This window comes from Anopheles bellator, chromosome 2 (assembly GCF_943735745.2).
Source record: "Anopheles bellator chromosome 2, idAnoBellAS_SP24_06.2, whole genome shotgun sequence".
In the NCBI taxonomy this organism is placed as follows: domain Eukaryota; kingdom Metazoa; phylum Arthropoda; class Insecta; order Diptera; family Culicidae; genus Anopheles; species Anopheles bellator.
In genome coordinates, this window is record NC_071286.1 from 52,840,847 (window position 1) to 52,852,439 (window position 11,593).

Below are 11,593 nucleotides of genomic sequence, written 5' to 3' on the forward strand. Positions count from 1 at the left end.
TTCCCAGCTCGTGGCAGTAGTTATAACATTTAACGCACTTCGTAAATACGCTGCAGTTGCAACATTCATTAACGGGCCGTTACACAATAATTGTTTCGAGCCTCCAAACTGCCAGAAAGCCCAGACCACAAACGCCCGATGTGCTGCATCCCTCTGCTGGAGTTGGCAAGAGATTACCGAGTCAACCCTCAACCGCCAGGACTTTTCTTGCCAGGACGTGAACTGAGCGTCCCGTGGGACATCGCAGTGTTCTAATGACACGTTTTGCCAATCGAGCAAACTGTCACGGATGTCCGACTCGCGGTTGGCAGTTTGCCAGGCACACCCCGTTCCCTGCAGTTGAGGTGGGTCCTCCCAGAGCAGTTTAGCGGTCCGTGGTCCGTATCTCCTGTGGGGGAAGTCATTTTTCACGCGATGTCATTTGTCTCATCGACAACCACGGACGGCTGTAAGCTACGTTTAATTTGTCTGGCGTAACTCTAGTACCTGGTGGGATCCTTGCAAGACGCGGGACATTAGCGACATCGGCAAGGAAAGAATAAAAACGGTGCAGTTTGTGAGAAACAATTGAACAAATAAGCTATGTGCGATTAAAATTTACGTTTAAAAAGCAAATTCCAGGCACTAGCAGATCCTAGTGGAAGAGTCAACGTGTAGTCCTGCCGAGATAGTACGGTACGTGATGTGGTTGGGCAATCCGGTCCCCGGACTCGTGACCGAAAAACCCCACCCGATAGGAGGGATTAAATTCAAGGATCAATTCATTTTGTGTCTTAAATTTACCTTTCACATAATAAATCACGTTGCTCATCGGTGTGGTTGGAGCGGTCGGTGCGGACCCTTTCCTTCTGGATCTCACGTGGTTTCCTGTCACATACCTGGGGACATCTCCGGTAACCGCCGCACACCGTTCGGTTCCCGGCGAAACTTCGGAGCAGCGTAGCTCTAGTTCACTACGTGCGGCTGTGTGCGGCTTGACTTAAACATTCCCGGCTCCCAGACAATGGTTCTTGACTTTGGTGCCAAGTGGAGCCAATTCATCGTTAGAAAAGCCGCCCAATTTCGGGACCCATTCTCGGGAAACCACACAGGTCCACGGGTACCTTTATGAGGAATTTATTCATGAAACCATTTCTGGCCGGGGGAGTGTCGCCCGTTACAGTGCCGATTTTTGCCGGGAACTGTATCCTATTTAACTTGGTTGTGCCTTCACCATTTCCGGCCGCTCATCATCGCCGACCACCGCCTTTTTCCATCCCGACGACATCGACGACGTACGCTCTTCCCGGGCTCGGGCTCTGGGACTACAAAGGCATTTCCTCCTGTCGCCCTGCCTGCCCTGCCGTGGTGCGAGCTGGTTTACTTCCTGCTGACCACGTAGCAAACCAAGGCACCCGGTTTTCTGTGTGGCCATAGTGTCCGTCGTTCAACGAAATGGCTCCCACCACACCAAATAAAGGAACTACAATCTCGGCCCTCTGTGGTGGTCGACTTCTGAGGGGTTTCCGATTTTCCCCGGGCTACCCACGAACCCAACGGATGCTGCCCCGAGAGCGACCGGAATCGAATTCCACCGCCCCGGGCCAGCATCGAGAGGATAATCTCTTGACACAATACAATTTAGATTAGAAAAAAGGAGGCAAAAAAACGGGAGTCAACTTTGGACTTTGGATGAAAATTAAAGAAAGCGACCGGTGTTTTCGGTTCCTTTGCTCCTTTGCCGGCCGACTGGACAAACAACAGAGTGAACTTTTGAGGTTGAGTTTGAGGTTTTGTCTCCGACCACACACACACCACTCTGTCGGGAGTTTATTTTTGATTAAGAAAATGTGGTCGGGCCCCGGTCGGACTGTTTCCGCTCGAAAATGGCGAACCATTTGTTCGATAACGTGACGTGCCGTGTGACATAAGGCCAGAGACACACGGGCGCCCGAAACTAGTATATCCGGTGCTGCTCGTAAAACGTGTACTTGCCGCCAAAAGTGCCCATAAAACATGAACAGAGAGAATCATAACATAACCGTAAACTGATAATGGCCACCGGAACGGCCACCGCATGCAACAGACCACCGAGCCACCGATTCGTCGAAAAATGGGTGAACCAGTCACCAATAAAAGTATTGAACAAAACACTAAAAATGATGACCGCCGTGCCCCGCGAGTGAAAGTCCTTCGAGGTGAAACTGGCAGGGCGCGGCACGGACAATAAACAAACCCACCGGGTAATGCGTTCCGGAAGCGACTCCGGACCGATGTGGTGGTGTCGGATCCGTTCCGGATCGGATTCATTCGGCTCACCGCTGGGTGGGCCCTCAATGAGCCTTCCCTAACCTTTGGCTTCCTTCCTTCCGCGCCGGGTTTGTTTATGTCATCATTTTGCCATTTTCCTTACTTCACTCTCAATCACCCGTCACATCCCCCCCCCCCCCGACCCCGTCACCGACCGACCGTCCGACGACTGTCGTCTCGACGGAAAACCGCAAACCGGCGACCGTCAGCCGCGTGCCCGACGGATGTTTTTGGTGTCCGGAAAATGTTGGGTTAACGCGAAAGTCGTGACGGTTTTGTTTTGCTGACCAGTGATTGGAGTGACATGCGGTTCGATAGCGTGCAGCAAAAGTGTCCTGGTGCGTTGAGTTTAATCAATGTGTTTGTAGATGTGATCGTGTGATAGGGAACTGATAATGAAATCGAATGCTAATTTATTTATTTATTTATGTCGTAAACAGAGTCAGACGGGCTGCGAAGCCTTATTGACAACTTACAGGTATGACTTAGAGAAAATATTTTTTGACGAGAAGAAAACAAAAGCAAGTAACTGGTTCAGGAACTGATGAAGGCTGAAGCAGTCACTGACGTGTCTTGATAGTAAAACTATTGCGAAACTGTAGCTAACCACGTGCAAAACTATGAAAACAGATTTTTTTATTGTAATTATTATGGCCCCACGGGCAATGAAGCCTAACTGAGTTCCTTAAGATAATCAAACTGGCACACGCTTTAAAAGTTAACGTGGACGAACGTAACTAATACGATCGCGAAATACAGATACATTGATGTTGATGCCAAAACGATCGAACACAGAGTTGAAATGTCGAATGGCACTCGTCAGCGCTCCTTTTTTGTCCGTATGAAGATCGACTTCGACTTCGAAGATCGTTCGGTTCGGATTGTGTAAACATTGGCTCTAGCTGTCAATTTGGTCCTCCTAGTTATGCTTTTTTGCCAGTATTACCTTGTTTTCACATCAGGCAAATTGAAGAGCGAAAAATAACGAATGATCCCCGATTGCTTTTCTGCTACCTGGTAAAGAAAACCGCATCAGAATCGCATCAAATGCTTGTTGAAGCTTATGGTGATCATGCTTTTGGGAGATCGCAGTGCTTTGAGTGGTTTAAAAAATTTAAACATAGCAATTTTAACTTAACAAACAAAGAGCGTCGAAGAACTCCAAAAAAGTTCTGCAAGAACTTTTGGACGAAAATGACATGCAATTCACGAATCAGCTAAATGTATCCCAATACGCTATATCCCATTACATTGGAACATTGGACCATTACATGCATTGGAAGGCCCTAGGAAAAATCCAGAAAATTGAAAAATGAACTGACAGCAGGAAAATCGAGCAGGAACGAAAATGATTGAGAAATGAATTGTCGACGAGTCAATACGGAAACTCCCGATCTGAAAAGCGAGTACAGCCTGAGCCAATCATCTCACCACTTTTTCAAGTTCCTTTAGCAGAGTTCCTTTGTTGTTTTATTTTTGAGTTTGTCCTTTCATCGATTTCCTGTCTTCGCACTGGCCGATGTATTGGTCTAAAAACAACGAGCCAACTTTCCGATTGACCTAAACGTCTGCAAACGAAATTATCCGATCCAATCCAATCTCGGCCTATCTACGTTTCTCGCGCCGCGGACCCGCGTCCTTACCAACGCCCGGCCCGGCTTAGCGGTGTCAGCAAGGAGCATGCGGTCTTCCTGAAAACCTGAACTTCACCCACCCCTACTGGACTGGAGATGGGTTGATGAGCAGATCGAGATGGTGGGTGACCCGAACGTTCCCGGACGCTCACGGTTCTGCTAACTAGGTTCCGCCCCGCCTCTCTCGCGGAGTGTCAGGACGACGACGATACGGGCCAGGACATTCTGATTCTGGTGCGGGCCCCCAGATTTTCACGCTGATGGAATCTCTCGCCCCGTTCGCTTAATCAATGGCGGCGCAGAGGGCGCGACTGACGCGGAGACCAGCATGATGCATAAATTATGTCAAAAATGGTTTGCTTCACACGGCACGGCTCCTCCGGCAGCAGCAGTAGCAGGAGGCCACCACAAGACAGCCGCATGATTTGATATTAACTAATTTCGAAACGGAAACCAACAGCCGGAGGCGGCACCGGAGATGGAGAGTGATGGGTTAAATGAGAATCAGCGACCGCCGACGCCAGCATCTCCGATGTGGGTCGGCACGGCGTTCGTTAGCTGATAGCCGTCAGGCACTGGATCCGGTGGGGATTTTCAACAAAAGTGTTTTATGCGCGAATTCAAACCCCGGCTGTACTGCATTCTGGCAAGCGTCGCACTTTCGCTTTTCCACACTTGCCACGAGCAAGTCGCGTGGAAATCCTTTCGCTAAACAACCGTCTCGGGAGCAGCTGCACTTGACAAACAGCGGCCGACCGGCCCACCCTGTGCTCTGTAACACCCTGTGGGGAACGCAGTACAGCAGAATCGGGCGAGAACAATCTCAGGACGATCAGGAATAGCAGAAGTGAAGCTGCTGAGCCCGGATTTATGCTCGCACTGTTTGCAGTGGATCCGGGCGACTGGCCGGTCCGGAACAAATCCCTTCCGGCGAGGAATCGAACGCTCGCCTTCCCCCTCCATTCGTGCGGTTCCGAAAAACAACTTAGACTAATTCAATAAAGTGCTCAGCCAGCGGCAGCGCATTAACCGCAAGACGTCGGTAAATATTTGAAGAAGTATTCCAATCCCAGCCCACGGCCGGGCACTGTGTGAGGACAATCCGTTGCCTTCCAGGGGGCGGGTTTACATTGGGGATGGACGCGAGGCAAGCCAACCCCGTCCCACGGTCCCGTCCAATTGTTTGTCACCACTTTCGCTCCGATTTGCTCGTTTTGTAATACGAGAAGGTGTCTCTCGGTGGCTTTTGATGGGTTTTGGCCATTGGTTTTGCAACTTTTTCAATTATGACCAATTTTGATTATCCCTGCTCCCGGCGGGCGGCAGTGAAGCAATTTCCCGGCAGCCCTCGGGGCAACTCTTCGAATCACACTCAGCGCCAGTTTACCCGGGACGAGAATGATCGATCAAATTGTGCCGCAAACAAAAACCCGGGAGTTGACTATGTGGCTTGACAAATGGATAAATCAGTGGCTTGGCACTTGATCATTGGCTACGATGGGGACCGGATGGCTAGCAGGTCCTTAGCACATCTAAGAGTTGATCCAGGATGATTATTTTCAAGTTTGAACAACATTAATAATCAGTTGTTGCCAGACTGCGATAATGCGAACGATAATGCGTCGATAAATAAATAGCATATTTCCAAGGAAAATTATGCAATTAAAAAGAAATAATTTTAATCTCCATTACTAAAATATTTTACTTCGAGTTTTTGCTGAATTTCGGCTCATATCCGGCGCGCTAGCATTGATCTGTCAGCTGCTGAAGACTGTTCGAAATATTTAACGTACGATTTTATCATACAAATTATCTAAATCTAGTTTTTTCCTAAAACGACAGATTGATTTCTTCATACCAGACCTATAATTTAGATTGGGATTTATTCGTTCACATTTGACTTTATAAATGTTTCTACTCCTAAACAAGTAAGTTGTTAACAAAACAATACCCAATGCATATAATTGTGAACATTTTAAGTAGCATATGCTGATTGGTTGGCTAATAATCCTAATTTTCTTTTAATCAGAGTTTCCTATTTTATCGTTAAGTCAGGGTTTATGTTATTAAGCTTCAGTACTTTTTGGCATTTGCATTTACAAAAACAAATTATTAGTGCCTGGCACGGTTGGCTCACAAATTATTGGTCCACGTAGCCACTTCAGAAGACAGTAAGTGGCATTTCGACTGCAGAGTGCGCTTTACGATACGGACACCGAATCACTCGGCACAGTTCAAGAGGGGCATAAGCTGACCACCTTCTGGGAGACAGTGGTGTAGATTTCACATTTACCACAACCCTTTTTCCCGATACGATAGAGAGAGTGAGAGAGCCTAGAGTCAATTATTTGACCGCCCGACATCAAGCCAAGCAATCAGGCGAATTGAAGAAAGCCCCAACATGGTGCCACACGGCCATAGAGAACGAAGGACACCGCTCCCCATGGCCAGCTCTTGGGTGGGTGTCATCTTACAGAAGTTGGAACACTTTATTGGAAAACTTTGATTTATAAGTAGTATCACCGTCACCGAAGGTGGTCGGTAAACATTCAGGGCGCAACCGAGAGCCCTGCACCACTGCACCGGTGCCTCCGATTCGATTTGTCATTTATTGTTTCCGAAGGACTGCGAGGACGACAACGACGACGAAGATGCTACAGACGAGAAAGTTGATTATTGCAATTGGTGCGGGTTCGAAAACTCAGGACTCTCAGCAAATAGTGCCAGACACATAGGACCGGTGGTGAGAAGTTGCTGAGTGCGAGATTGCGTTGAAAATTGTGGTAAACTATTAGTTGCGATAAAACAAACGAGACGCCGATTGCGTGCTCTTGGGACGTGGATAGTAATTGCGAGAAAAGTGGAAAATCTCTTGTCGTATTCCTTCTCCGGTGTGCTAGCGTTAGTTTGTGTTATAGCAATTCATACGTTGTCCTTTTTATAAAGACGTTCCGCAATTCCAACTTGATAATTTTATGAAAATAATAGAAAGCTCGGTACATAACAGCTGAGTCCCGTGAATCATAATTTCGTGCAAAGGCTTCAGAGAATAATGAATAAACTCCATTAGACAATGCATCCAATTTCCGTCCAACAAAGTTTGTGCAAAGCAAATCTTCGTCTCAGTGTGAACGGTGAATCCCGTAGCAAATGGGATTTTATTAGTTTTTCCTTTCCATTTATTGTGCCTCGTTTAAACCGAAAAGCCGTTGAACAAGTTGCATACGTTCTGCACAATATACGTAATAAGTGGATGGTTTTCGTTCACTCGAAAAACATGTTATGAGTCTCCTCGTGAATCCTTCGAACGGAACCGTGTGGAGGCTGATGTGTAGAAGGAAGCATTCTGCGCCCGGATGCGCCACCGATTCGCTTCACCTGCCTACGGATGGGATTTCTCATAATGGATCCCGCCGTGGCTCTACGAGCATGATTGAAAGATAAAATTATTAGTTTTCCCTAGAAAAAGATTCATTTTCCGGCTAGAGTCCTCTCGCGTAAGGGCCTGATAGCTTGATGGGGAGGGATGAACGAAAATATTGACGACGACGATGATGACGATAATAATGAAGCACATGATTGGATGTTTAATGCTTTCCGTTCCGATCGTATTTTCCCGGTGCCGTACGCTGGGCTCTGGGCTGTGCCCTTCGTCGTTTATGGCGTGGCGTAAGAGACTAAAAAATGGTCATTACAAGGTTCCGCAGCATCGAAAACGGTGGATTGTTTTCGCAAAGATACCTTATCCTTGGGGAGAGATAAAAGGAGCCGGATTGTTCTGTCACGTGGAAACATTTTCCTTCCGTTTTTTTTTTCGTATGTTGTGAGTTTGAAAGAAAAACTGATGATCAACGATTCAAGCTGGCTGATCAAGGGGACGATACTTCATTGTCCTTTTTACGCGGGATGTTTGATAAAAGAACAAAACGGTTTTGAAATTAATTCCTTTTGGCGTAGGACCCAAGACTGGTTTTTTGTACCAAAAATATAAAAAAGACCATTAAGCTTAATGAAATGTTTCCGACTGCTTTGTAGAAAACATAGTGCCTTAAACATTTCACATCAATTAAATACTTTTTGGAGATTATTCTTTGAAATATATTTCGAATCATTTCGTTCAAACGTATTTTCTAAAGTTATAGGATTCTCATTTTCAATGGAAAATAATAATGGTGAACACATGTCGAACTTCAAAGTGAAGAACAAATAATAACCAAATTTAAATCAGACCGTTTTGAGATCTGTCTTACTCTAATATAACATACAATATATATAACAATATATAACAATATTTATAGCGACATTACATCATAAGCAACGCTACAGCAATGGTTGAGAGTTCAACCAGATTTCTTGAGGTATAAAATGTAATTCATAACTTTTACACAGACATGGAACCAATTTTCTCTGTAGAAAATCAAAACAACTTATTTCCACATTCTGATAGCTACAGCCATAGCGACCGATAGCTGCAGCCCTACCAGGAGCTCAAAGTGCCACTAATTCAAATAGCAAAATCGAAAGAACATAATCTTACTTCCGGGGCGGGACAGCAAGCAGAAAGATTACAGACTCCCGCGTCTAATCGCTGTACCTCAACTTTTAATGAACTCATCTCCGTTCGGTGTCTTGTTCTGCCCGGGACACCGAAATCGATCAGAGACTTGTCCGAGCTTTTCTGACGCCGATCGATGAGGAGCAATCAAGTGGGTTGAATTTTTTGTTACCGCTTCCCCTAACTTCCGGCTTCAGGCAATCGCGTTATGATGTGTTCTACCCAGGGGATCAGTTTTCACCTTTTTCTACACTTGCTCCTGACTCGTGTGGGTGATGAGTGGTTCGCTTGATAGAAGGTGCTGTTTGCTGATTGAAGCCCATCGATAATCTTAGCTCATTGATAAAAAGAAACACCGAAATCGAAGCAGCAAAATGTATCATCCAACGAACGCGGTCCCGTGGGCGTTGTGAATGGAAGTGTTTCGTGTCATGTGTTTTGCCACTGTTTTCCTTCAACCTCGCCGTCAATGAGCATGGATTGGAAATCATCGATAGTCTGGCTCCGTACGTACAGCCATGCTCCTGCAATGATTCCGTATCACACGGCGCTGTTACAACATTATCACTTTCGAACATCTTCCTTCTCCGACCAAACCATACACACTCTCTCTCTCTCTTTCTCTTCGCCGTGCGGTGATTCCCGTGAACAAAATCGGTGTGCTATCTGGTCCGCTTTCGCCACGGATGAGATCCGATGACTTTTTGTGGGCTGCTCATCTCCACACCACGAGAGCAGAGCGCACGGGCGCCCTGCTCACCGGAGCGCCCGGAACACGATATTAATGGTGCATGGACATGTTTACATCGTTATAATGGTCCCCGCGTACAACGTGTGTGCTGCGTTTACACGTTGTGCATGGATCACAGGGTGTCCCAGACCCATAAACACCCCTCCCGGACACAACCATCATTCGGTCGTTGTACACCGTTTGGTCGGTTGAGTTTTCCTTTTTATTTTCCTTTGGCCGAGAGATCGGTTAGCGCGTGCGAAAAGACGGGCAGTGAAAGTGTAAGTGTTTTTTTTTATTTGCCAATTTTTCTTTCTTTGATCCGTTTGCCGGAGAATTCAGATCCGCTAATCACTTTCGAGTTGGCAAAGTACCGTATGTTCCAATTGCGAGATTTCCAACGCCCCAAAAGGACGAATACGCACGAGCCACCATGCGCCTCCATTTGTGTGACGTTTTATGGTTCTATGATTACGAAGCGTTTGAAATGTTCACTTTATTGCCTTTAATTTTTCCGAATCGTTGTTTCATTACTTGTTTTTCAATAAATCAACATCGTGGCTCAGAGCTTTATTTAATAAAAACTTGAAGGTACCAGGTTCAGAGCAATACATTCATCCAACAATAGCCAACACTAGGCAACCAAGGCACATTCTTATCTATTGAGACCGTGAGAAAGGAGGCAACAGTGCGCAGAAAAATACACAACGCAACGCATTTATTGGGGGGCAGGAATACGCGTACCATTAAAAAGGATTATAAGGATATGAATTCTCAAACCGATCCAACAATCACAAATGGTACATAAAATGTCAGTATGAGTTCAGAAATATAATTCCTGCAATGATAAGAAGCTTCCTGGGCTTCTACAGCTGGATTTCAATTATTTGGTTTGGTCAAGTGACGGAAGCAACTAAAAAAATCGTAAAATAAACTCCAAGCTGTGACAGTTGAGACGATCATCGTCGTGTAGAGTTCTTTTATTTCGAGCTTCAGCCTAATCCGCCTAACTTTGTGTTGTTTAATTTTGACGGCTCTGTTCGAGCTATGTGCGATTTTAGGCCACGAATCTGTGGCACGACCGTGCGCTTTCATAAGCAACTTTCGAAAGCACAATCTCCGTTAATCAACGATTTAAATGGACTAATTATTTTTGTCGAAACCACAAACTCTCTCTCTCTCTCTCTCTCTCTGCCATAAGTTGAGAAACTTTGGCACTAATCACAAAGCTTGTAACACCACACCTCGAGAAAAAATGACAGCAAGAATTAACAGAACAGCATAGAACACGGCGTACGGAGAGCCCGTTGACACGATTCAATTCGCTGCCATCATCGCCGAAGCGAGAAAAAGTAATTTAAATTAAAATAATGAACTGAGAGAGATCTCATCCCCAGCTGTCGGCCCCGATAATGCTGCCCTCGCTGCGTCCGTACCGTCACCTTCAATGGTCCAACTTTTCCACTTTGCGCACGGTTATCGCATCTGTTTGCGGTTCTGCTGCTGCCGTTCTGTTCCAGATTTCACAGCCAAATGAATGTGCAAATTAACCTTGATTTCAATATTTACTTTCATCCTCTGTCGTGTCGGGCGTTCCCTGTCTCCTCTGCACAACTTTTGCGAGGAGTCTTTCGAGAAGCCCTCTAGGGGTTTTTCTTGGCCCCCGCGGCCAACGCGGCCGGATCTAAATTTAGCATTCCGAACAAAGTTTGTATCCGCGTACGCCACCGGGGCTGCCATTTTTCGGATCAGACAAGGTGGCCCACAAACCCGAAATGAGGTGCTTTAGGTACTGCTCCTTTTTTGGGTGCTTCGGGGGACGTCTTCGAGTCGCTTCGGAAAATGTTTCGAGGGTTTCGAAAAACTTTGCTCAAAAGTAGCTTTCTGTCGGCAGCTTGCTGAACTCTTTTCTGGATTCTATCAGGCGTCGTAGGCTTGATGCACCGTTAGATGGTGATGTCATTATTTTTTTAGGTAATTGGAATATTTCTTCCTTTCAGAGGATCACACTTCCTGGTGACGTATCCGATCGGCTTCCCTTCTCGCTTCTCGTTAAATAATTGCCAAAATTCGCATCAACTGGATTTGGCTCAAATTGTTTGAAAACTATCCGAGATTTCCTAAAATTAGCCCAGATTTGAATAGGGGAGCAGGAGCGAATAGTGGGTAGCACCTTTTCCACTGAAAAGGGGAAGAAAAAACGAAATCAGAAAAAATACAAAGGTTGGTCATTAGGTTGATCGGAAATTTTGTTGTACTTTTCGTTGTTGTATTAGGATGCAAGCCATAATCAGTGCTGCAATCGTATCGAATCTCTTCTTGTACGTCGAAGATTATCTACTTATTGATCTCTGTTCTTCACTCGACGAGCCATTGCCTCCGGCT

The 11,593-nt window shown here is 46.0% G+C and overlaps 1 protein-coding gene across 1 annotated transcript in view; it reads left to right on the forward strand.

The window, feature by feature from the left end:
* LOC131207706 (uncharacterized protein DDB_G0283357-like) overlaps nt 1-11,593 on the forward strand; it is a 49,695-nt gene that overhangs the window by 31,710 nt on the left and 6,392 nt on the right. The window lies entirely within an intron of this gene.